Source organism: Ixodes scapularis, unplaced genomic scaffold (genome assembly GCF_016920785.2).
Source record: "Ixodes scapularis isolate PalLabHiFi unplaced genomic scaffold, ASM1692078v2 PGA_scaffold8__174_contigs__length_109621045, whole genome shotgun sequence".
In the NCBI taxonomy this organism is placed as follows: domain Eukaryota; kingdom Metazoa; phylum Arthropoda; class Arachnida; order Ixodida; family Ixodidae; genus Ixodes; species Ixodes scapularis.
Genome location: NW_024609883.1, coordinates 14,524,090 through 14,551,433, shown reverse-complemented (window position 1 = coordinate 14,551,433; position 27,344 = coordinate 14,524,090).

Below are 27,344 nucleotides of genomic sequence, written 5' to 3'. Positions count from 1 at the left end.
TAAAAATCTTTTTAAAGCATTCTTCACGCAGTAGTAGTCGAACTTGTGTTGATCACTGAACTTGAGAAATGCTAGAGCGTCCTTCACCTTGCGTCCCATGGGGCACATTAGAGTACTGTTTTCTGAGCAGCGCTGTCTTGCTTGCTGAGTCCTGAAATGACTTGGTAGCGATCCCACCGCGTGATCAGGGCTGCCAGTCGTCTGGACGGCGGAAGTCGAGCTTTTCTGGGAGAGCTACGACAAATGGGTTGAGGGCTGGCGTCAGGCACGTAACCAGGGTGGTGGCCCATGGGGCCCGCGCCCCCCCTCCCTCCCTCCCCCCCCCCCCCCCCAAAATCTTCCATTTTGCTGGGGACTCCTCTCCTCCACTCCCCCTCCTACAACATATTTTCGTGGGCGGCCCCCCCCCCCCCCCCCCCGCGAAAGAAAATCCTGGCTACGTGCCTGGCTGGCGTAGTGGGGCCGTTTCTTCTGGTCCCCGCTCACACTGGGGCGTGGCGTCGATGTGAAGGGGTGGTGAGCTGTAGCGTCTAAATTTCGACGTGGTCTAGATAAGATTAATTGAACTGCGTAGGTTTATTCCGGCCTAGCAATACAGGTGTGAGCACTGCCATGTCTGGTCGCGAACTGGTGCAGAGAGGGTCCGCGCGCGGAAGCCGCGGGCAGAGTCTAGGGTCGCCCGGGGGGGGGGGGGGGGTATGATGATAATGATCTGCCAACAATGTGATTGATGTATTCATTAGTTTCATCCCATATACTCTAGATGATAAGGAGATGCACATGTCCCTATTGGAAAAAGGAAACAATGTGAATTTTCACTGAAAATACCCGAAGAGGAGTGGGCATGCTGTAAATAAACTGTCATGTCTAAAATAATACTGGTGAACGCTAAAATTAAAATAAGAACGACTAACAGGGAGATTAAACTCGCCAAATTGGCGGTTGACTAAGAAATCTGTCTAGAATAAGAAACAAGCTGCGTACAACTGAAACAACAAATTCGTGAAACTGGCGGCACAACCGATCACACTGGCAGCTGAGCCGGTGTATCTTCTAGTTGAACTGTCCCTACGGGTTGTTCAATTTCTGAAACCAACAGTCAAACTGAAATATTTTTTTTTCAGTATAATTGCGGGCTAACACTCCACGAGTTACGTTCGAAGCGTGTGCAATTCTGGGCGAGCACCAAATGCTTCTACTGTTTGTTTGCAGATACGTTTGACCGTAAGATAGTGAAGTTAATAATCACAATCCTAACAACACTATATGTTTCAAAACAAGTCCACGGCACAGCGCAGTTGTGTCAAAGCCTTCAAGCGCTTATGGGAAAAGCCAGGGTTTCAGAAATATATTTATAGAAGTATCACTGAAAAATCGAGGAAATATGTGGAATTGACCCTTCCTCGCAGAAGTTTTAGTTGAAGCTCGGGCTCCCAATAAAAACTAAAAACAAAATCAAAGATAACCAAAACAAAATAGACCATGTCAGATATTACAAATGAATGAACCAAAAAGCCGCACGTTGTGAGACATGCTCCAATCAAAATATGGTGCTCTCATGTATTACGAGAACGTAGATTAGTCATGCTAATAATAATAGTAATATGGCGGGTGTGAAAACAATTAGCGAAGCCCAATATGTTAATAATTTATATAAATGTTTATCTAATGTATCTTTAGTAGTTTTCATACTTTCAGGTACACTCAATGTACAGTAACATACACTCTTCAGTTTTCTCCTGACCATTATAACATAATTCTGAAACTACGTAGAAATATGCGTATAAAATATACTTCAAGCACACCTCAAATACACATAAACGCATATATACCAGGGTGTCAAACCGAAATGTTTTTCGTTCCGGTTTTCGTTCCGGTTCAGAGAAAACGGTTCAGCTTCTGTTCAATTCCGGAGTGAAAGAATGAATGTTCAAAACCGGTTCGAACCGGTCCGTACTCATATGCTGCGAAAACAATTAAGGACAGCAAAAAATAAACTATGAATATTTTACAAAAGTGCTAAATCTAAAAAAACAGAGCCTCATATTACTGTGTGGAACGAACGAGCTAGTGCTGGGGCACCTGGGAACTTGCGTGAAAGCGCAGTTCAATGTCAGGCAGCTGACCGAAGAAGTAGGACGTCGTCAACCATATCCGAGGACAACCGGCACCTCTGACACCACGCTCTTAGAAAAAAGGGTCAGCATAGTCCTCCTTAAATGGAGAAACGAGTCTGAACATATGTTCATTCAGAAATGGAGCAACTTTCTCGCCTTCAACTAGGGAGGAAAGTTGCTCCTCCGTCGAATCGGAGGCGCGTTTCAAAATGGCGGCTCCAAATCGAGCGCCTACTGTAGGTCCTTCCGGCACGCTATCGACGATCCACCAGTTTCACCGCAACGCAAAGTGTTCCGATAGTCACCGGACAAGCAAATGCCTCCCGTCCACTGGCGGTCTGCCACTGCTTGGTTGGCAACAGTTGACAGAAAAGCACCGCGTTCACCGCCGAACAGCGACCAAGCCCACCCAAATCGAGCCGACAGTTCCAGGGCATGATGAGCACCGAATCACCACAGAACACGAGCTTTGCACGTCGTATATTTAGTGGCAAATCTGGCTGCCCGTGCAGGTGAGGAAATCCGCGCCCCGAATCATATTTCCCGTCGTGAACGACAAAAAAAATAAAAAAAAAACACACACAAAATTGCCGAAACGCATCGCCACAATGGTCAGTCAATTTCGCGTTATTTACCCGTGCTCGTTCTCATATCGCAATTACTCCGTCGCAAATCCCAAACAACAGATAGGAGCTCTAGTACCGATCGTAATCCCACGCAAACGAGACGGTGCGCCGAAGGATTCTTTACAACTCGCCAAAAGTATGCTACCCGCTGATGCGAACCTCGGGTACCTCAGGCGAAAGGAAATACGAAGACAGTTGCACCGTCCACGGCCAGATGGCGCGCTCAAGCAAACTCCAAAGCACTCGATATATAAATATTATCCACGTTTAAAGCAAACTACTCCAGGTTGCGCTGTTACCGTCCAATTCAATATTTTTAAGAAAAACAATGTCTTACTCTAGTGATACCCAAATTCACTTCCACGCTCCCCATTGCTTCGCACAGGAAGTCTCTTCGTACATACACATTACGCACACAATGCACTGAACAACATGGACATATACATGGCAACATTATAACAGCGCATACGTATATAACACACACCACAACCCCTCATCACTGACACCAACGGTTGCACCAGTGGCATATATTGTCACGGGTGGTGGCCAATAAACAATAAATAAACAGAAAGAAATAAACGTTTAATTTGGCGAACTTGTGCCAAAAAACAAAAGGGTACAAAAGATAATAACGGAGCGTCGCGGGCGTCGAAATCGGCGTAGCAGCAGAGTCGAACGCTGGGCGAAAACTGACTGCAGATCAGCACGCGGAGTTCCTTATGTACGCGCGTTGGGTTCTGGAACAATCCGCCTAGATTGTTCGGCGACTGGAACATTCAGAACTCGATCTGACGAGAATGTTCTCGAACTCACGAGAAGGCAATGAAAGAACAAATAAAAGAGCATTCCACTGACTGGAATCGAACCCAGACTCTTTGCACGACAGTCAAGCACGGTAACCACTCGGCCCCGCGCGCGGTCGCTCGCTGACGAGCGTGGCAATATAAAGGGCAACTTTAAGGCACCTATTTCCGCAATGACTGCCCAAGAAGGAATAATATTGCAAAAATATTACTGCTCTCGCCAGAAAATCTGCCGATAAGAATGTTTTTAAACGTTCCAAAGCATATATCTCCAAGTAGAATGTAAGCTTAAACGTGGTAATTATTTGGTGTAGTCGATAAAACAACACCAGCCGCCGGCACAAAAAAAAAATACGCGCATATGGGCGAGCGCTGGTGCGCGCTGATGTGTCCACTTCCCCGCGTAGCAGCTCCGACCGCCCAGATATGCGTCTAGAAAGTTCAGAACGATGCAGGACAGTCTTGGTTTCTGGTGCTAGTCGAGAGAAAAACAAGAATAAAGGCTGAACCGCATGTAAGTGATTAAGCAAGTGACGGGTGACAGCGACGAGAGTCGGCGACGAGCGACGCAGATTTCCCACGGTCGCTCGTCGCGTACCGTTCGGTTTTGAATTTCTAAAAGTCGTCACTGATCGCCTTGGTCGCTCGCTCCCGTCGCTTTCATGCGGTTTACCCCGCCGCGCGACTGACCGAGTGCCAGCGAAGCGGGTCGCCGTACGTCGCCTGTCCGGTCGTTCGCTGAATCGCTTGCATGCTATTTATACTTGAGAAATCACAGTCGCTCGTCGCCAACTCTCGTCGCCTGTCCCGTCGCTCGCTAAATCGCATACTTGCGGTTGAGAGGTGAAGTGCAAGCGCGCGGATAGCTTTGATCGGTGCTCATCGTGCGTGAGAGCTCGAGTTGCTTTACCTTTAAAAGGTTGCGGGGCGTTACGGTGACGCGTCGACGATCGCTGCAATACTTTCGCGCGAAGCTCAGGTGTAGCACCAGGCAAAATGGGTACCGCAGGTTCTTACGCCGTAATTTTTTTCGGGGTTTCTGATTATGGCATTTCTGAAGGGGGATTGAGGTAAGGAAGCTAGAGGCTGAGGTATTCGAAATGTGCCATTAGGTTTTCATAATGCTTCTGGGAGCTAGCGACAACCCAAACAAGGCAGCGAACCCCCAGCTCAAGGCCTGCTGCACTGCGTGACAGTCCTGGCAGCCTGGCATCCTCCAGCTACGGCTATTGCACTAGATTTATAATTGCCCGGTATATATTCCGGTGTCGATTTAGGGGTGGGGTGAGGCGGTTTTGACCTTCCCTTTTAAACTCTGCTTGTGCAACCTTTCAAAGGTACCAAAGCCTGGTCGCAATGCAAGAAGGAACAGTCAGGATGTAGTCATGCAGTGCTACAGTTTAGTGTCCTAGTTTTGTCTTGTTTACCAAGCAGGGTGTTCATGTTTACACTCAGTACACAACTGGGTACTTCCCCAAACATCTTATGCTAAGTCAATCTTAACTTATCACCCCGTCTCAATCACATCAATCCTCTGTAGAACATTGTAACTTCTCCTTAACCGTGCTGTATTAAAGACCCCTGCAACAACTTTATGACTTGTTTTTAATCTGCACCGAACCTGAGTGCACTGAACGTAGTAACTTAATGAAACTTTTCTTTTCTCGAATTTCGCTTTCTTTCAAAAGTTATAGTCAAATTAAAATTACGAAAACAACCAGAAATAACCTCCTTCATGACGTCCTTGGTCGCTTGAGTGGCTGTGAAATAGAGGAGGGGTAGTGAGCTCAGCGAGCGCTCACAACTGCCGCACTCCGAGCCGACGGCTCGAGGGGGCGCCGCTAAAGCATGTTCTGGATAGGCTGTATGAAGCCGGCAGTCAGGGTGGCTCGCATTGCACTTGCTGCGCGATTAAATGCTAATTCGGCATGACACTTCATTGGCCACAAACGACAGCAAACACCGGGTAGAGATCAGCTCAGAACGGGAGCCACTTCGCGCTGCCATACTGCCAAAAGGCCAAATCGCAAGCCAAACCTGCGCCGAAGGCCTTCGGAACGTTCGGAATCGGTCGGATGCTCGCACCGGTATACCACCGTAGTGCCGCCGCATATATCCGTGACCTTTCTACGGTCGCCGCTCGTCGGTGCCTGATCCCATGCACCACCCCTTTCTAGTATGCGCAGCCTTTTTTACCGTTTGGTGGCGGGTATGTCGACAGGTCATTTCTTGTTTCCGTACTTTATAAACTGCATTTGTTTCTTTTCTGATCTCAAATACTGAACAAAAACGACTTTCATGAACAATTGAAATGGTTTGCGCCACTTATAATTTGTATTTCATCTAAAAAAAAGCTTTTCGTAGCTCTGACCAGTAATTAGGCCAGGACCAAAGACCTCACATATCGCGCGCTTTCGGCACCGCGGGTCGCCCCCGTACATACTAAACTTTTTTACACCCCTTAGGGGTGTAAATCACTTGTCCCAGAACGAGCAACCTTTGAGGGTGCAAACGAGCACCCCTGCGCTAAAGCACCCTATAGGGGTGTGAAGCAGTATAGGGTGCTCGGTGCAATGCACCCCAATCCAAGGGTGCTGATGCTGATTTTAATGGGTGCTCGAGAATGATTCATTCTAATCGAAATAAACTGTTGTAAAACACAACGTTTCTTATTTACACAGATGATCTCGTTACAGATGAGCACTTAGTCAAGCCGACACTTTGTACACGCAGACTGACAATAAAGTGGACTATTATCTAAAATTAGTTGATTAACTTTTTCAATTACTGGTTCGACAGCTGTTACGAAATTGAAGACAATCACCTCCTTAAACCAGTAAATTTTTTATAAATCCTAAAATGAGCACACAGACAAAAAAAAAAGAGCGAAAATATCATTTCACCAAAGGCAGTGGTATTGCAGCGGTCCAGAAAGTATTGTATCCCACAACCCGTTTTGTGTGCAACAATCTTTCTCAATCGTTTTTTTCTGAGGGTTGTGCTCATTTCACAAAAAAATAAGCTGGTCTAAGAAGGTGACTGCCTCCATTTTCACAACATGTGCTGGTGCCATCAAACCATCAACTATAAAGCTAATTCATGAATTCTATGCAGTAAGTCCACTTTTAGCTGTCATCTTGCCTGTATAAAGTGTCTGCCAGGACAACTATAACTCAACCGTAAGAAGATAATTTGCATAAAACAGACGTTTTATTTTACAAGAATCTGTTCCGATGAGAATGAATTACCCTGTATCTCAGCATCTGTCAAACAGGATTCAGTATACCAGGCATGGCAACCAGAAAACCACGAAGTACGCAGACCAGATAAGTGAAGAAATAAGGAGATGCAAAAGTGCAGTGCCAGCACAGGACCTTGTTACGGAAACTGAATTCATGATTTGATATGTTTGCGGCACACATGCTGCTTGAAGCAGCTGCGCATAGATGTACTGTCCAATAATGAAGGCAAGATGTTTATTTCAGAAAAGGTAATATTTCAATGTGAAGCTTATCTGCAAACAGAAGTTACAGGAAAATCTTGCGTAATTTAAGTTTTACTTCCGACAAAATTTGGAAGGAAAATAAGAAAATATCACAGAATTTGTTGCATGCCTAAAGCTTCTGAATTTATTAATTGCTCGGTGGTCTTAGTACTCGTATACTAGAATAGATCAGTCGGAGACATTCTCAACATCATTTTAAAGAAGGAATCTGCCACCAATCTCAATGTGTCAGTAAAAGTGTCCAATTGTCAAACTGCCAACACAGAAGTGTGATATGCATCACATGCATAATCAGCACTTGCTCATGCAAACTATGCAATGTGAGAAAGTGCATGGTACAATCATAAACAACAAGGAGCTTAGCTTGTTCAATTCCGATACTTGGTCCTTGCATCCTCGTCGGTCATTTGCCTTGCATATGATGTGGTTATGAGTTGTCACACTTGGCATGCCGTAGTACATTTACACTTTCGCCCAAGGCATGGCGAGTGGCATCAGCTGCATACAAACAGCATGTGATTAAGCTGCAAGTAAATAAAACTTGTTATAAAATGAGAAAAAAAAAACTGAAAGGAAAACTAAATTACTAACTATTTATTGAGCTATGTGACCACAAAAAGAATTAATGAGGTATGTCCTCCACACACATATCAAAATACAATACTTGAGGCATTCTATCAAATATCAAAGCATATATAGGTCTAGATGCTAGTAAAAATCGAGAAAAAATTGGCGGGTTTGAGTCAATAAAAGCCAAACTAAATGAATAATCATTTATTGAACTATTATGTGAGCACAACAAAATAACCAGCTGTGTCCTCCATACAAAAAACCAAATATATTTTCTTTTAAATATCAAAGCGTAGGCTTAAGATGCTAGCAGAAATAAGAAAAAAAACAAAAATCAATACAGATTACCTCAGTACATCACAACCGTTCTTGATAAAATGACTAGAACAGAAGAACAATTGAGATGCCTTACGTTTCGAGTGTATACTTTTTGTTCCATTGGACATGCGACTTTCATTTAGAACCCTAATGTTGCACAAAAATCAAGCTACACTTCTTTTAGTTTAGGGCTTAAAAGATTAAAACAAGCTACCATATTTTCCAGACTATAGCCCACAATCCGGTGTATAATACGCAAGTGTAAATTTCGGCTAAAAAGAAAAAGTATTTTCTTAGATAGTCCGCACTCGGTGTATAGTCCTCGGGGAAAACTTCAGGCTGAAGAACTCTACAAAAAAGATATCTGCGGATGAATGTCAGGTGGGTTTCTGTGATCCGCTCGTCAGCCAATCGCAGAGCTCCTCAAGATTAAGCTTGACCCAAGTTGGTTGCGTGCGGGCTCCCAAGCAAACACGATGTCAGATGAGAGGTATCGAAAGCCTGGGAAACAGACTGACGGTAAGAGGCTGTCTTGATTACATTATCCAAGCCTAAAATATTCAAAACACGGCAATCTGGCCTAGCTAGTTTTGTAATAATGAACAATCTTGAAACAAAAATTGTAGAGTCCACACCTGTAGATAGACCCTACGGTGTATAAAAACAACTTTTAGACATGTATAGTTTGTGCACCATAGTCTGGAAAGTGTGGTACGTTTATTTTAGTTTAGAGTTAGAAAGTTAAAAGTTAAATGGCTGCTGTACTGAAATTTGACTTCGCAAAACAATGCACGAGAAGCACATAGTGGGATGCTACAGACTCCAAAACATCACTCATGCAGCAGTATCTCAAAAGGATGGGCATATTTTCGAAAAAGGGAAGAGGAGAATACAGATGTCGCAAGCTTTGTTCAATCATGCTCATATTTTCCAAAAAAGTACTGCCATCCGTGCAAGATACCGTCATATGAGTTATGTTCTAAGGTTTGCAGCATCCCACCTAGTGCTCCTGCCTGGTTTCGTGCCATCCAAATCTCGGTTCAGCATCCCTTTGGTCTTGAAACGGTTGTTTGTCGGCCTCATTGATTTTACGCTCTTGCGACCTTGTACAGGAATTTCGTCACAACTGGCCTCGGAGTAGTACTGCTGAGGCCGGCAAACAACCGTTCTAGTACAGCAACTGTGTTTGCTGCCTTTTTCGAGTACTTTATATTAAAAAGCCAGTAAGGCACCATGATGGCAGCGATGTCGTCCTCTGCATTCTTCACGGACAAAACCCGCTGCCTGTCGACAGCGAAGTGCAAAAAGTCAGCCCCCTCGGCGTCATTGCCAGAGTTCATGACGCAGGGCATTGCCGGGATGTCCTGCTCCTGTGTAAGCAAAGAAAATCAATGCAATGTAAGGCAGGAACCATGTGTGATAGATAGCCTCTCTAAATCATCACAGTTAATATATCACTATCTACCAGCGAGCTGGTCCAGTGTTATTTGCTATAGTTACTTGATCTATGGTAAATATGTAATACCCCCCCCCCTGCAGGCCTGATTACACTTGTACAGAATGAAACTTAGACAAGTGGCAGTAAATCATGCTTTACCAGCACTGAAAAATATGCAAGATCATCGCTGTAAAACAGACACATGCATTATCTCTGCGATTAGTAAAATTTCAGCAATGCTAGCCAGAAGTCTGGTTCCACATAGAGACGTAAACGTTGCTTTGGCTTGCTCATTGCAAAGCAGTCAGAATCAGACAACAGGAGCCTACATTCTCCTTGTGTGATCTCCTGATCTGCAATTACTTAACCTCCCATGTACATCTGGGCCAAAATATTTTGCTTTAGATGGTTAGAAATCTTGTGGAAACTACTTTTGGCCGTGATATTCCCAACTATCAGTGTGTCAGGAAAGACAGCCACTGGATCTTTTGTACCTTTCTAGAAGAGTGTGCCGTGCAGTGATTAGAAAACTTGTTTGTCGAAGATGTAGTCAAACATGTGAAGCAGTGCCATCGGCACCGTATTGGCTCCCCTGAGACCATGCGACTCCTAAACATCACCTCCAACTGCATAACTTCGCTAACTCTGATCTAGATGAAGGCTAAACTAGGTACAAGCGTGGAACATGGCTCTATTTGTTGTGCAAGAAAGGTGCTGGTTTTGAATGTACCGCATGCTTGGCTGCCATTCAAAAAAAAGAAAATGAAAAACTTTAATAAGATGGATACATTCACAATTGCATATGCGCCCCAATGTTGCCTAAACATTTGCTTAGAAAGATTGTGCGCAAGGGAGTTCATAAAAGCGCTAGGTTACATTCTGCAACCTATGCTAGAAAAGATAGTTGAGAGCTTACCTCCTCTCCAACAAACAGATGTGACAGTGCCACGGTTTCCTTGCATTGTAAACCACGATCATTGTAGCCGCTACTGCCAAGATGTCTGAAAAATAGTAGCACCGTTCCAGCGTAAGGTTAGTAGAAATTCTCTGCAGTTTTCATGCCCTTGGCGCCGTGGAGGGCTCGCACTCCACGGCACTTGCCTATATGATTTTGCAAGGTCCATCGAAGTTGGAGCTTCGGGTACTAAAAAGAGTGTGGAGCTGGATGTAGTGCTGTACAAGCATACTTCTTGTAAGCGTCTAAAGCGCACTGGCGAAGACGCTTGGCTCCAGCCGGTATCAGGGGCAGCAGAAGACGACCAAAACCACGCTAATGTTTCGAGCATGCCTACTTACAGCGCCCGGCGAGTCGAAGGCACAGATTAGCGAGCATTTGTTGGATTAGTCCCATAACCACCTGCTGCACAAATTAAGGAGCTTGGTTCCAAGCAAAGTTTCCTGCAATCACACAGGTGTAATTGCAGCCATTGCACAGCTGTGACAACTGCTCAAGTGTGCTTTTACTGCTGAGAGCTACTGTGGTGCGCCCCTGTTCCACCGCTTCATGGCGGGTGTGTTGGTGATTTGATGTTTTCGCTGCTTAATGATTCCATATTTTATAATTATAACTTCAGATGTTCCTTGTTTATCTGCAATATTAAAAAAAGTACCTTAATAAATAACTGGTGGAGCTCCCTGATTATAATATTCATTTTGCTTTAAAATGACATAGCAGGTCTGAACCATCGTAGTTGCTTCATGAGGCACCGCCAATGCGTCGCATGACACAGCACAGTTTTCATCTTCTCCTCCTTGTGTGTGCGACTCCCCTTTCTTTGTTTCTAATAATAATTTATTTTTAATGATTTTCTGTTTGGTATCATCTGTATGGGGGTTCACTGTAACGACCCACCTGCCATTGCATTCACTTTGGGGGCAGCTCCCCCTTCCTTATGGTGCCATCGTAGAGGAAGTGAAGGGTGGGCGTCACTCTCACTGTTGTGGTACAGTTCTCCAGATTTCCATAGGTTGCAAGCTGCCAGCCAAACTGAGTCAGGAATGCCAGCCCTGCGGCAAATGTCAATTCCACTCTTTTAGACGTAGACACCCATGTTTTGAGTGTACCTGAAAAAAGCTTTAAGAGAGAGCAAACGCAATAATTGGCCCTTTTTGAATGCATCTTTTTCTTTTGCTCAGAACATACATAAAAGCCACAAGCTATTGTACATTCAGTGGTGCGGCTTAATTTATGATGAGCATCTTTTATATTTCTTCAAGCATTTAGAGAAAATATACAATATAATGGGTCGGACATAAATTGTTCCTGTGAACTATCCTATACATTTACACATTACCTGATATCATGAAAGCAACAGAGCAGGGAAGGCTGTACTGCATGAATTACACATTTATAACCAATTAAAAGTTGGCATTTATTTCATTTATTACTATTGGCTAATATTTTTTGACATAAAGAATAAATGGGCGAGTCGGTTATTCCTTTGCGTTTTCTAGCAGCTCTGCTTTTTGTAGAGGCTTTCGCTGCCCCTTAAAAACGCGACATCCAAACTCACTTTATTTACATCGCACAATCGTAAACTTCGAAAGCGTGCCGCTTCGGCATACGCGAAGAGACCGCGCGTCTCTGCGGCACAGGCATTAGCATAGGCAAGAATTCATGCTGCTCGCTCTTGTAACGTTTTTTCTCGCTCCCGCTTTACGAAACGAATCGGTGGCGAGCGGCTGTTGAGACCACACGGCAGAACTAGCATGACCTGTGATTGCTTGAACTGCCGCCAGACTGCACTTGAACGCTCCGCAAAAGGGTCGTCGGACGAACGTCGTAGAACGGCGCCAAAAGAAGCAGCCTCTCGGCTCCGCCGCACACGAATCTTTCTCACCCTGCGGAGCCAGCCATAGGTTTTGAACAACGTACGCTCTTTTCAAATAACGAAATAACACCGGCCAGGAGCATCGTTAGAATCAAGCATAGCTTAGCAAGCCCATGGTACACGACGAAGTTTGAAACAGCGACGCAGTTCGCAGAAACAAAATTACTCACCGGCGTTTGCAGCAGTGTTGATGGACTGTCCGCAACTTGCGTTGGAAAGACGCAGCGTCTCCCACTTTTCAGCCATCACTTGCTTTTCTTGAACACGTTATTCGTAAGGAAGATATCTAAAATATCTGCGAAAACGGCTAAAACGTAAAAAGGAAGCGATTCTCGAAGCTTGCGTAACGCCAACGGACAGAGCCAACGGCAGCTGATTGCAATAGCGATGGTCCTTGCGCAGTCTTCAAAAGGCTCTTCTCTTTTTTTTGTTTTTGAAAACGAAACTAAGCAAATAAATATTATATTACTATTAATTGTGTCATGACAATGTTGTAGAAAGTTAACAAAAATTTAGTCTATCTTAGGTTTTATCTAAACTTTAGGTTTTCTTTTTCAATACGAAACCGAAACTATAGCTCAAGCACGTTTCGTTCGTCGTATTCATTTCCGTGTGTGTGTATGTGCATGCACCCGTGTTCATGTGCGCGTGTAGATACTTCCGCGTGGTTGTTTGTGCGTGCGTCTGCGTATGCATGTGTTTGCGCGTGTGCATGCTTGCGTACGCGCGTGCGCGCGTGTATGTGTGTGTCTGCGCGCGGGCAAGCATATCTGTTTTTGCGTTCTATTGAACTACGCTAGCGAGAAGACCAATAGATCGATCTCAGCAAGCGTTCCACGCATGCGTGACGCCGCCATAGCTGTAGTTCATAGGAGGCAGACGCCAATTCACGAGATAGCTCATGCCGCCTCGTGCTCTGCTCGCGTAGACTAGCAGAGTTGTCGCGTGTGCAGAAAGACTACAGCTCCCACGATGCATGTCGGCAGCGGTGGCGTTGCTCAAACGAGTTGTGGGATCGGTCTATTGGATGTCCCTGGGCACTGTAAAAAACAATAAATTATTTTATTTTTATTGTTGTTATTGAATTATGCCAGCGTGAAATCCAGTGGGTCTTCCTTAACTCTGCAGTAAATACTAGTTGATTGATTGATTGATTGAGCTTTATTTTTGCTGGTCTTAATTTGAAACAGATGCCAATCGGATTTTCGGAGTAGCAGATTTTGGTTGATTAGTCATAAATAAAAATGAAATAAAACAAAAATAAAATGACTAAAAATATACTGTGGTTCATCAATTCATCTAATGTACGCTGAGCCCAGTTCTATAAACAGAAGACGACATACAGATATCTATCGCTTCCTTTTTTTTCTTAATTATGCTGTCAAAAATAAACAACACCCTTGACCGAATAACTGAGCACCCTTCCAACACCCTTCCAGCTCTCAGCACCCCTCACAATGAATCGGAAGGGTGCTCGCGCAAAAGCACTCTCGCGCTCGTCGTGAGGGGTGCTAACCGCGCAAGAAAAAGTGTGCTGGACAACTAAGTGAAGGGTGCAAACCTCCTGCAGCACCCCTAAAGGGTGCTGTAGCACCCTTAAAGGGTGTGGAAAAGTTAAGTGTGTAGGTGGAGGACGTTTCTGCGTTGTCCGGGTAAAATAGGACGCACTGATATTTAGTAACTCTCTCCGTGCCCGCTGGCTTGCCCGAACCCCAAGAGAGGTGAAAACCGCAAAAAAGTTAGACGCTTAAATATGATTGCAGGGCCCCTTAACGTTTCTGGAGCAGAATGACATACTCTTGCAGTCCCAGCACGGCTTGCAGCCAAATCGCAGCTATACGAGACTGCCCTTGCCACGGTTATGCAATACATCAGTGACAGTATTGTTGTCCTGCGGCGTATAGAGTGCTCCAGCAATCATCATAATGGTGTTTTTAGAAGAACACGTGAAGCCAGATTGAGGCCGAATGAACATGTATGTCTCGTGGTGTTGGCCGAGCCCCATGATGTAATAGTATGTATTCTCCTTTCTTGAAAAATTTTCTATTTTATTAAACATAGTTTCTCATCTTTTCAAAATTCAGAAGTGGGATGAGCTGCTCCTCATTCATACCTTACGGTTGCGGGCATCTTCTAGCTCCCATTCTCACAGACCCTGTTCCCGGATGAATATGACTCTTCAATACTTCGCTCTCGGCAAAAGGGTTTATTCACTCACTCATTGCTTTGGGGGGTTTCGGGATCGGGGGACGCTCATCAGCGAGGCCGGGGGAGAGTCCGCTGCCATAGCAGCTTCTCTGAGTCCCAGCGGTGGTCGTCCACACCACGTCATGGGGACGTCGTCGTCCAGGGTCGCTGTCCGGTCCGTTTGTCGAGCCCGCCACTCGACGTAGTGCCCGCACTCCCTGCGCCAGCGTCCAGCGCCGTCCGAGCTCGCCTCCATGACCGGTCCCTTGTGAAGTCGGCAGCCCAAGCCCTCTTCCTTTGTCTCCGTTCCCCTCTTAAGACCTTCCCAAGTCTTTGTCCCGCCGACCGTCCAATCGGGAACCTTGCTGCGAGCCGACCCTCCGACGTCAGCGCTGGGTGAGGGGGCGCTTGCCCCGTTCCTCCCGGAGAGCTCGGACGTTCCGCGACAGGACGGCGACAGGAAACGGGAAGGTCACGGGGAACGAAGGAGCGCCCGACAGCACGGCGGCAGGGAGCGGCAAGGTCACGGAGAGCGGAGGAGCCAGGGAGAGGGTCCCCACACCTCCCTTCCCTCAAGGCTCGGACCCCGGGGGGCCTGAGGTTGCGTGGTCCCCAGGACCCTTGGCAGGGAGCTCGTTCAGCTGAGTGTCACCGATGACGACGAGCACCCTCGATGATGATGATGGCATCAAACCAAGCAGGTCAGCGGTGAACGTTGATTCACTGGGAAGCTCGTGACCGACGGAGCACGGTCCACGAACTGGTCCGGAGCACCACAGCTCACAACACGGACGGGCACTCAGGCACACACAACACGCCGGCACTTAAAGTTCGCTTCCGTCTCTAATGTAACAGACAGCGAAATGCGCAAAAACGAATAGCGGCACGCTATATCAGACAGCAAGACGAAACCAAAATCTTTCGATCGTTGGACATGCCACGAAATAAAAACAAAACTTTTCATTTCAATACTAACGGGCAGGCAATCATCAGAACGTCAAGCTACACGTTCAAGGGGTACATAAGAGGAAAACCATTCCTTAACTAAAAAGTATGAGCACTCATTGTAGACTCAAATCGTACATACGCCCACTATACAACATTTGCTCCTATCAAACTCAACCGCATTCTTTTAAAACAGTAAGCAATCTGCCACAGCGTCAGAACCGCACACCTCTGACAACAAAATAATCTCCAACACATTCGCGGAGCATGGCCAAGAATCCGAGACATTCGGTATAATTCCATTCCGCGACGACATGTGGCGCCTAAGCCCCGAGCGAAATCACTTTTCCAATTTCCAATGTGCCCTCTGTTTCCGCCCGCACCGCCAATCTTATCTTCCAATCCGGAGAGGAGACATCGCAATGCAGTAAGGGCATAGCACTGATAACACGCTCAAGACAGCTCCGAACCTCGGAACCTCTCAAGGTCACAGCTGGGCGCGCCTAGCGCAGGCGTGCAATGTGGAATTGCTTCTCCCGCTGCCAATGTGCATTTTAAAGTGATAAGCTAACCCTCAAGACTATTGCTCCATGGCTAAAAAGCCCAATTTAAACCGAGCAAAGTTAAAGCAATACTTCGTCTCACTCTCACCTCAGCATGGACTGGCCCCGGAGGCTGCTCCAGCTCGAGACGGTAGCCTTCATTGGCGTTCGCGCCACACGAGCCCTCGTGCAGCCGCCGAGGTGTCGTCGAAAGCAAATAGCTCGCGCTTTTAGCACGCGACCAACAATAGCCCATGCTAAGGTTAGACAACGTATTGAAGCGCGAGCCGAATCCGCTGCGTTTTCCTACCTCGCACCGGCGGTAGTGCATCGGACATAAGGCAAAACAATGCTAAAAGTGCTCTGTTTCAGGCTGGGCTTTCTCTTATCACTGGAGCCTGTTAAAGAGGGTCTTCTGGCTTAGGGCGCCTTAGCTCAGGCTAAACTTTGTCTCACCTCAGCATGGACTATTGTTAGCCATGCATGCTAAAGGCGCGAGCCGTTTCCTTTGAATCACTCCTCGGTGGCTGCGCGAGCGCTCGGGCAGAGAGTACTCCAGTCCAGTTTGTCAAGGCTAGCCGCTCGCGCTTGCACAACCTTTTCAGTAGTACTTCGCAGTCTCACGCTAACATGGACTAACCACGGAGGCTGCGCTAGCGTGAGATGGCAGCCCTGACCGCGTAGATTTGCATCCTCGCAGCACGAGTGCTTGCGCAGCTGCCGAGGCGTCACCCAAAGCGATTACCCCGGGCTTTTATTGCGCGTGGTTCCTAAAAAGATACAATTATAGCTTTGGCCGTGATACGGTGGAATATGCACGTCAGCTATTTATTTGTCTGTTTGTAAACAAGCTCACTAAGGTGGGTGACAGCTCAAGAGTGCAGTGGACGCTCCGCGTTCAGCGGGCGCTCCTTGCTTTCCGCCGCGCTTTGGCTGCGCGTGCACACTTGTGCTATCAAGGCCACAAAGCTCGTGCTGGAAGCAGAGCTTCCACTGCACTCTTGAGCTGTCACAGACTATAGAGTCCACTATTGGCGAACCCCTGCGCGCTTCCGGATTCGAACTTCTTTCCGTTTTGTTCCACGTTATTTTGCTTCCTGTACAGCTCGCAAGTACAAGGGTCGTTTGATAAGTTTGGTGAATCTATACGATGAACAATTCAATGGATGACGCCGTGGCTGGCAAGTGTCATTCTCCAAACTAACCCAGGCTAGCTTCCAGACAGGAGCAAAGCGCTGTTCATGTTTCACAGACGGCTGAAGCAAACACCGTAGCGCTTGCCACAACACTGAAAAAAAAAATCCCAGCCCTGTGCAATGATCAAGCACGTTTGTTTTAAAAATGTTAACGTCCACGCATCAAAACCGAGTTGCATTAAGTTCATGGGGACCCTTATTCAACGTTGAAGGCTGTTTAGCTCTGGGTTCATTGGATTAAACGTGGCAGAACGTTCTCTGAAGATGAAGCGCGCTCCGGACGCCGAGTTGAGGTCACCACGACGGATATTGTTGAATAAATTTATAATATATTAATTGGAGGACAGTCGAGTGAACGTGCACAAGACTGCTGAGACCATAGGCATCTCAAAATAACGTGTGCACAAAACCCTCTACAAAAAGCTATGTGCGCGATGGGTACCAGCACCACCTCCTAGATAACAAGGCCGTAATGCTGATAATTTTTTGCCACAGAAGAAGGCCGATTGCGGGCCGTGATTGGACGCGAGGGCTGCGTCAGCGTCTCGTGTCTAATCAAGAGACGGACGCAGCGCTCGTATCCAATCACCGCCCGCGATCGGCCTTCTTCTGTGACGAAAAATTATCAGCGCTACGGCCTTGCGATCTAGGAGGTGTTGGTACCAGACTGTTCATTCACCAAGGCAACGCGCTCTCCCACGAATTGACCGTGACAATGGCAAAATTGGAAGAATTGGGCTTCGAGTTGATTCTTCACCCACTCCAATCTTCTGATATGGCGTCGTGTGTTTTATCAGTGTTCCCGAACTTGAGAAATCTGACTCTGTCGGAAAAAGTTTTCATCAAATGAGAATGTCATTACTCCCGTCAGTTCATATTTTCTAGCCTTTAAGAAAACCTCTTTTTCTGAGAGAAAGAAAATTTAGAAACTCGCTGGACCAAGTGGATAGTCCTCAATGGGGACTATGTTGAGAAACGACATCAATTTTTTCTTCTAACAAAGCGTTTAACCAGCTTTTTTTACCGAACTCATCAAACGACCCTTGTATGCACGTTCATATAAAGGTATAACTGGGAACACAAAGCACGCTTTGCATTAGAGACACAAATCACGCTTTGCATTAGAGATGGACAAATAAGCGCTTAACCAGAAGTCTACTGGGGCACGAAGCACCCTGGCGCCCTTGTAATATCAACTCACGCCGAGCGCGTTGTGGTTCAGATAGAGACGGTGCCTACGAATGGTTGGACCACACCGAGAAGGTCAGCAGGAGAAGCTCCGTCTCCACCTCGCGCTTGTCATTTTTCGTAAGTTGAAGCGTTACCAAACTTAGAGAGCTCTAGCCGGAGTTGGAGCTTCCCCGGCTGATCATATATTGTAACAAACTGTATAATATGCAAGTTTTTGCAAGTCGTGTTTCCAGGTTCAGCAGAAACTCTGCAAGCAGCCTTGAAATTGTGGTAACCCACATGATTTTAAGCCCGTGTCGAAATTTGACTAAGTTGTCTGATAGTCACAGAAACATCTGTAAGCTCTGCAGTTGGTAATATTGTGCAAGGGAGAGAAAGAGAGATACTATATGGTGCAAATAAATAAATAATTATATGCTAGTTCGCCCATATATTTTATACCTTCAGCGAAGGCGAGGGACCCGCAACATTTCCTGTTTGAGTCCTGGTTTTCTGAGAGTACCTAACCAAGTGTGCTAGCGCCTGGTAGCTCGGGGAATGTGGAGAGCAGAAAGATCAGGCTACAAAAACCCAGAAATCCTGGGTTCGTCCCCACCAATCAGGATGAGCATCGCACCGGCACGTGTTTGAGTTGCACAGGCTGAATTTCTCAGGTACAGCGTGAGCCAGTATCACCACCTCTCAAACGGCACACACATAAAATTGTTATACCCTTATTTGTGTAAATGGCCTGTCCTATAGGGAGCACCCTTATTCGTGTAAGAAAACACCCTAGAAAAAGGGTGTAATGTCTCACACCCTCAAATAAGGGTGTTTGGACAAGTACGCGAGTAGCGAAAGCGGCCGATTAAATGCGCGGTTGCGGGCGTCAGTGACAGCATACGACGCATTAGCGTGTGGGCTTCATGTTCTTATCATACAAAAACGGACTATTGAAAAAAAAAAGCTTCCGTCAGGTGGAGTTGAACTGACAACCCCTCGATAACGGCTCAAGCGTTCAACCCACTACACCACCCTCAAGATGCAAATTTTGTGTTTTACTCCTGCTACTTAAGTCTTCCTAGCACATTTAGACTTCGAGTGTTTTGTTTTTATTTTCGTTAATTTCAAATTTTCACGAGCATCCCTAGGACTACTTATACGCCCCTTTTGAAGTATACGCGATCGCGGCTCGATCACGTGCACTTTCCAACCTCTACATCCGGCTTTTGCGCGTAGCGGCGCTTTTCTATTTGGCTGTATCGTCCTACAGACGAATTGACATTTCCACGTTTGGTCGCATCAACGTACCGAAATTGAATCGGTCGGACCACCCCGTGCAGTTCATTAGGACTTTCAAACTATACCTGATTGTGACGATCAGTCGAGATGCCTTTATTGCCATTGTTTGTCGTAACAATGTTCGATTAACTGATGCCTTGGGTTAATCCGACATTTCACCGACACACCCCTCTCACACCCTGTAGATTTGAGTGTAAAGAGAAAGACGAACACTCTTTTAACACAATTTACGAACGATATGTACCTCTGGGGTGTGTGAACGGTATAGGATGGGTGTGAATCGTCCGTACACCCTTGTTACACCCATCAATAATTGAAAATAGTGTAAAAATGGTGTAAGATGGGTGTGTTTTCTAACTCACACCATTCTCACACCCTGTTTACACAATTATGGGTGTTAAAATTTTTAATGTGCAGATCTAGCTCATGCGGAAACGCTCACGACGAATGTAGTTGCCTGGTTTAATCTTTTCGAAAGCTGCGAGGCCACATATTTGCTAAACAGGGCTCTTTTGAAGTATTTAGTTAAAAGAAACGCAATTGGCGACAGCGGGCGATGTTCTATGCTTAAACAATTCTACAGAGTCTCCTGTTTTCCATCCACCTTGATATGGTGGGCTGTCTTGTGTGCACTTCTAGATAGTATTTTGAAGTTTATATTTTACTTAATATTTTTTTTTTTGGTTCAGCACTCTGCTTTCTCAAAGTTAAACAAGCTCGAACGGACTCTTGTGTCTATCAAACGCCATAAACATCGTGCTTTTCCGAGAGATCCTAAAGCACCACGATTCTATGAGAGAGCAACAAACAAATGTTTAGCGAGCGTTTAGCGAGCATGATTTCAGTTTGTTGTTGTGTGGCGATGTTGTGGACGCTGTAAATGAGAAATTTGCCAAGTGGAATATGACCACTAGCCTGGGGCTTTTAACGTGCACCACGCAGTGGTAATAGACGGACGGGCCCCGGTACAATGTCCATCCACATCGAAACGGACAAGGGTGGGGATTGAACCCTTGAATCCATAGGCTCTGCGGTGCGACCATTCGATCCTTTATTTATGAAAACAAAGCAGGCAAGATGTTGGGCCGACTTCGTAGAACCAGGAAGACCAGAAAAGGAGGACAACACGGTGACACGGCGGTCCCAGACAGGGTGGTTCCCAAGAACAGCGCCTGCACGCCTTCAGATCATTTTATGCTTATGTCCACTTGAATCCTAATTACTTTAACATAAAATGTTCTGGACCCGAGCTTTTCTTGCAAACATTCGGTAAGGAAGGTATATACGTCATGCAGGAGTCCGAAAAAATAAAGAGTACTGGAGAAAGCGTAGGCGCTCGGACACTCGGTTTGGATACTGCGTGCCTCCGATTGTGCTTCCGACATTAAAAATACTCAGCTATTTTTGCTAATTGCACTTAGCTAAAATTGCATGCAGGATTGCGAGCTTGAAATCTCATAAGTGAAAGTGTAGGAGGCCAGGACAAGGATTACGCTCACATGCTTCGGAGAAAACCAACAGACACAATATGCTGGTGTGAAACAACTGTGCTACCGCAAGAGACGCGACGTATGCCTTCCACTTACGCTCACGCGTTACTTTCGGCTGGGTTTTGTTTGCTTTGCTCGAAGGCGCTGTTTCCAACAAGCTAACGAAAAGTGCCCCAAATCATGCAGTCTGTCTTTTCACTATCTTTGCAATGGTAGTACGTGAAACAGCATAATGATAAGAAGTGCGACTCCACCATAAGGACTCACAAAAGTCACGTGTCTGGGAAAGTTGAAAGAAGCATTTGCTTTATTCAACATACAGATGCAAGAAGGGGTTTAGAGGCTTCACAAATTCATCACGGAAACCGGCGCATGCTCTTCCTGCTTCCCCGCCGAGCCCTAGTAATTGTTGCATGCTGTCTCAGTCCTTAACCCAGTTTATTAACACAAAATATGTTTGTACGCCAGTTTCTATGAAAAAGCGTCAGGTTAAGCCGTTATGTTTTACCAATACATTTGTTACAATGTTATATAAAAAAAGAAAACAGCAGAAGCGATCGGGTGGGATTGAACTTGGGAACTAATGATCCGTAGCCCGATGGTATATAGAGACCCAGCTATGGGGCGACCACGTTTCAAAGCATCAAAGTTCATTTTTGTGGGACCCGATGCCTACAACGCGCACTCACGGGGCAAATACGAAGAAGGAGCAAGGAACAAAATATAATACCCGAGACCGAAGGAGTTGTATTGTACACTAGCTGTCTCACCCAAAACCGTGAAGTTTAGCGAGAAGCGGCACTAAGCGCTTCCCTCTAAAAAGCCATTCGTTCAATGGAAGCCTTGTGCCGATATTAAAGAGTTTTAGCAGATTGTTTTTATCCCCGATAACGATACCTCCTCTCCCCTCCGGCGGCCTTGGGCATGCATCGTACCGTTATCAGGGCGAAAAAGCGAACTGCTAAAGCTCTCCATTAACTCTGTAGCACAACTACCGCCCAACCCAGTTGCAAAATATTTATTATTCGCTCTAAGGTTGCTCCATATCTACTAACTTCGAGGGGCCGTGCGTTCTGAAGGTTGGATCCTACTATACTCCGTTCGCCCCTAAGCTGACAGTGCGGTGGAAGCTGCGATTTGCCAGACCAATCAGTGGCCTACCTCTTATCGCCTGAACTCGCTCTTGGCACGTGGTATGGGGAGATCAGGGTGTTCACGTGGTGCAAGGCCGACAGTTGACCAGTCCAACAAGCACAAAGGTTCCACCGCACTGCCAACTTAGGGGTGAACACGAATCGAACGCGACTCGACGGGCGGACGACGGCTGAGACATCCCTCCCAACCTAATCTATAAACCTCCCAACCTTTCTATAGTTTCCATTGTTTTCTCCCGACCCCTTCCCTATCGACAGTATGCGCACTGAGCGGGCAAGCAACTAAGTCAATTTTCTAAAAAAAAGGGGGGAAATAAACATCTCTCTCTTTCTTTCTTACTCAGCTAACAGCTGCTGTGCCATCATAACTCGGGATATTAGATCTGCAACAACGAACAAAAGGTCCATAGAAGGAAAGATCCTATCGTCTGCATCTTCATTATTCCTCGAACCTGCTACTTCTTTCGTGTTATACACCTTCCAAACGCTTATCTCTGGTGCGAAAAATTCCGAGCGACTGGACTGTAAACGCAGGTGCGGAGTACGATATTTCGCGGAGAAGAGCTACTGCGCATGATCAAAATGCACTCCACAGCCAAATAAAGATGGCAACTAACAGAAGATCGAAGGCCTACACCAGGCAAATTGTCCCCAATGTATATAGGGCCATTCAAATTAGAGCCTTCTGCGAGATACCATCTTTGTTTGCAGGGCTGTGGAACTCTTTCGTATGAGAAATAACCCTCTGCGAAATATCGTACACCCGTCGTTAATATGAAGGTAGAAGCCGGTCCGTCGACCGCTCCCTACTATCCGCGTCATGACGCGGCGGGCGTGGCGGCTATCAAGCCTCATCGGCGCTTGGCGCCTCAGCGAAATTAAGCGCTTGGATTGAACACTGTCTTCGCTTTTACTGCTCCGCTCTGCTGAGAGCGTGAAAGTGGATTTCTATTTTGCGACTTTTTGTGGGCGCTGTCCACACGTCATTGACGGCAAATAGTTTGCATTTTGCCCGTGGAAAAGCGCCGACATTGCTCGGTATAGTTCATCAAAACTCAGATTCTTTCTTTATTAATCAGTGAACGCTAATAGCCATAAATATTTTTACAAAAGAAAATATTTCGAGCGTATCATGACAGAAGCCATTTCGACTTTTCAAAAATGAGCGTGGCCGAATGAGCCGAAAGAAATGCCGACCGCATTCAAGAAAAAAAACAAATAGTTACTTTATCAAGTCACCCAAGTGCCTCTTGATAACGTCCGAAAGGCTCCTACCCAATTCTCGCACTTTCTTCAAGGAGCAGCAGCAGAGCTGAGCTGATTCACACGCTGAATCTCGGCGTAGCGCGCGATAAGGTGCGCAAGCCGCCACGGGCCGCAGCATCATGACGCTGATATACTTCGTTTCAGCTTCGGTCCGAGAGCGGCCGATGTTATAAGCCAAAGGGCCGATCAAGCAGCGCAAAAAGCGCAACGTCATGGCGTGCTTTCTGCGTTTGATAGGACTAGCCGGCGGAGGAGCACGCACAGAGGGACGGCGAATACCGGCTGGTCCTATCAACTGTAGAGAGCACGCCATGACGTTGTGCCTCTTTCGCTGTTTGATTGGAACTTCGGCTCATAACATCGGTCGCGCTCGGACCGAAGCTGAAACAAAGTATAGTACGGAGCAGTCGGCGGTCCGGTGTTCACATTTATATCGACGACGGGTGTACGTCGCATTCGCGTCCACTGCCCAGTGACTCGGCAGTTTTCGTCTTTGTCAGAACAGTCGGAAAAGTGTACACCCTTCATTATGGATTATCACAGATCGATGGAAACTTGTTTTGTTCCGTACGTTACCAGCAAAAAAGAAAAGGCATATACGAGAAGCGCATAAGCCAGGAGAAAAGCCCACGCGAGTGCACTTCGAAAAAAAAAAACACAGCATACTAATGCTTGGGCGGTAAAATGACTGAAGTATCATCGGTCTAGGCAAGTTCTTGTAAGAAAACCTGAGACTGGAAGTTATTTCACGCGATAGCGTAAGGCTCCCGTTCAGCGGAAAAGCCGGCGTAGTAGTAGTCGGCGTCCGGCGTGACTTCGTAGCCCACGTGACCCGTGTCGAGTTACCCGGGTCACGGCGTCCGGCGTGACCTCGTAGGCGGGCCCCTCCCCTTCGCTGAACACTCGGGTCACGTGACCCGGGTGTTGAATGGGATCCCCTCCCCTACCCCCCACACCTCCCATCCCCTCCTCCACTACTCCTATCTAACCCCCCCTCCTTTCCCCTGCCCTCCACCCCTTGCCCTCCCTTAGTAGCAGTCGGCGGCGGCGTGACTCCGTGGGGGGGCCCCCTCCCAGCTCCCCTCCCCTCATCCACCCCCTCCAAGCCCTCCATTCCCCCAACCCCCACCCCCTTCCCTTCCTTCCTCCGCCTCCCCTGCCCTTCCGCCCTCCTCCACCCCTGCGCTGACGACCCGGCCTTGCGCTATCGCGTCATACACTTAAGGCGGAGCCTAAGTGTCCCCCCAATTTTTATTTGTCCTAGTCTCAGGTTTTCTTTCAATGATGTTTCCTAGCCAGCTCGCTCGCGTACTTTCCCTCCTTACAGTTCTTGTAGCTGGATGTACAGTCTCCCGCAATATGAAGGACCCATTCGACCAGGCAGTTTGAGGCTGTTTTGGATTTGCCTATGCCTGGACCATATTTCTTGACGTGAAAGAATGAAATAAACTTTTGTCTTTCTTGTCGCTCAAAATGAAGTGCGCCTGGCCAAAGTGGAATAAGCGCCGCCCCATAAATTGCATCGGCGAATGGGCCCTTCATATTGCGAGTGACTGTACACGCACTTAGCGCGGGTGTACGGCCTAGGGAGCAGCTCGACATGAGAAATGTCGCGCTCCGTCGGTTCTTCGATGGGGTCTGGAATAGCTCGTTTGGCGGCATATGTAGAGTCGTCTGGTGGAGATATCAGTCAATCCTGCGACACAGTCTTTACTTTGTAAAACATGAAACATCATCTCCCCACCCGGGTTCTTCCTCACCTTCTACAGATAATTGATTCGGCATTGTGATACACAACCGCCACCGAATGCAAAAAAACTCAGGTAGATAAAATAAGATGTCCATAATAATGTTTGAGTCGTGGTGGAACCTTAGAAAAAAAAAAAACTGGGTGCGAACTCCCGAGAGTTTTGAAGTATATCATTGCCTGAGGGCCCGGGATTTTTGATGGTAGTCGAATTTCCCGGGCCTTGTATAATAAGAGACACTGAAAATTGCACAATTTGGCATGGAACTACTTCAGGTCATGCAGTTAGTTCACGCCAGATTGTCAGATTTATAATGAGCGCAATAATTAAAAGCTCACTAAAACAGCATTAGATGACATATAAAAATACTCTCCCAGACTAGCGTCAGGTATCCATAGTGGAGACTGGACCTCCTCAGGCAATTTTGTGCTTTCCTGAACCAGGCGCAGCTGCCCCAGGGACATTCGGGCTTAAATCTCCGGAGCAAAAGACGCGGTTTTCGGTGCCAGGGACGGGAATTCAGAAAAATACAGAAAAATAATTAGTATAAATATCAAAATGCTCTCCACGAATATGATACTAGACATACCCAGCTACATTCTAAACGAAAATTCGATATTCTCAGGCGATGTTTGTGGCTTCCTGAGCCGGGCGGAACTGCCAAGAAAAGCGTTGGAACTTAGACTCCAGAGCGAAAAGACGAGGTTGTCGGTGCCAGGGACGGGAATTTAGAAAAATACAGAAAAATAATTAGTATAAATATCAAAATGCTCTCCTTGAATATGACACTGGACATACCCAGCTACATTCTAAACGAAAATTCGATATTCTCAGGCGATGTTTGTGGCTTCCTGAGCCGGGCGGAACTGCCAAGAAAAACGTTGGAACTTAGACTCCAGAGCGAAAAGACGCGGTTGTCGGTGCCAGGGACGGGAATTTAGAAAAATACAGAAAAATAATTAGTATAAATTTCAAAATGCTCTCCTCGAATATGACACTGGACATACCCAGCTACATTCTAAACGAAAATTCGATATTCTCAGGCGATGTTTGTGGCTTCCTGAGCCGGGCGGAAGTGCCAAGAAAAACGTTGGGACTTAATCTCCAGAGCGAAAAGACGCGGTTTTCGGTGCCAGGGACGGGAATTTAGAAAAATACAGAAAAATAATTAGTATAAATATCAAAATTCTCTCCTTGAATATGACACTGGACATACCCAGCTACATTCTAAACGAAAATTCGATATTCTCAGGCGATGTTTGTGGCTTCCTGAGCCGGGCGGAACTGCCAAGAAAAACGTTGGGACTTAATCTCCAGAGCGAAAAGACGCGGTTTTCGGTGCCAGGGACGGGAATTTAGAAAAATACAGAAAAATAATTAGTATAAATATCAAAATGCTCTCCTTGAATATGACACTGGACATACCCAGCTACATTCTAAACGAAAATTCGATATTTTCAGGCGATGTTTGTGGCTTCCTGAGCCGGGCGGAACTGCCAAGAAAAACGTTGGAACTTAGACTCCAGAGCGAAAAGACGCGGTTGTCGGTGCCAGGGACGGGAATTTAGAAAAATACAGAAAAATAATTAGTATAAATTTCAAAATGCTCTCCTTGAATATGACACTGGACATACCCAGCTACATTCTAAACGAAAATTCGATATTCTCAGGCGATGTTTGTGGCTTCCTGAGCCGGGCGGAACTGCCAAGAAAAACGTTGGGACTTAATCTCCAGAGCGAAAAGACGCGGTTTTCGGTGCCAGGGACGGGAATTTAGAAAAATACAGAAAAATAATTAGTATAAATATCAAAATGCTCTCCTTGAATATGACACTGGACATACCCAGCTACATTCTAAACGAAAATTCGATATTCTCAGGCGATGTTTGTGGCTTCCTGAGCCGGGCGGAACTGCCAAGAAAAGCGTTGGAACTTGGACTCCAGAGCGAAAAGACGCGGTTGTCGGTGCCAGGGACGGGAATTTAGAAAAATACAGAAAAATAATTAGTATAAATTTCAAAATGCTCTCCTTGAATATGACACTGGACATACCCAGCTACATTCTAAACGAAAATTCGATATTCTCAGGCGATGTTTGTGGCTTCCTGAGCCGGGCGGAACTGCCAAGAAAAACGT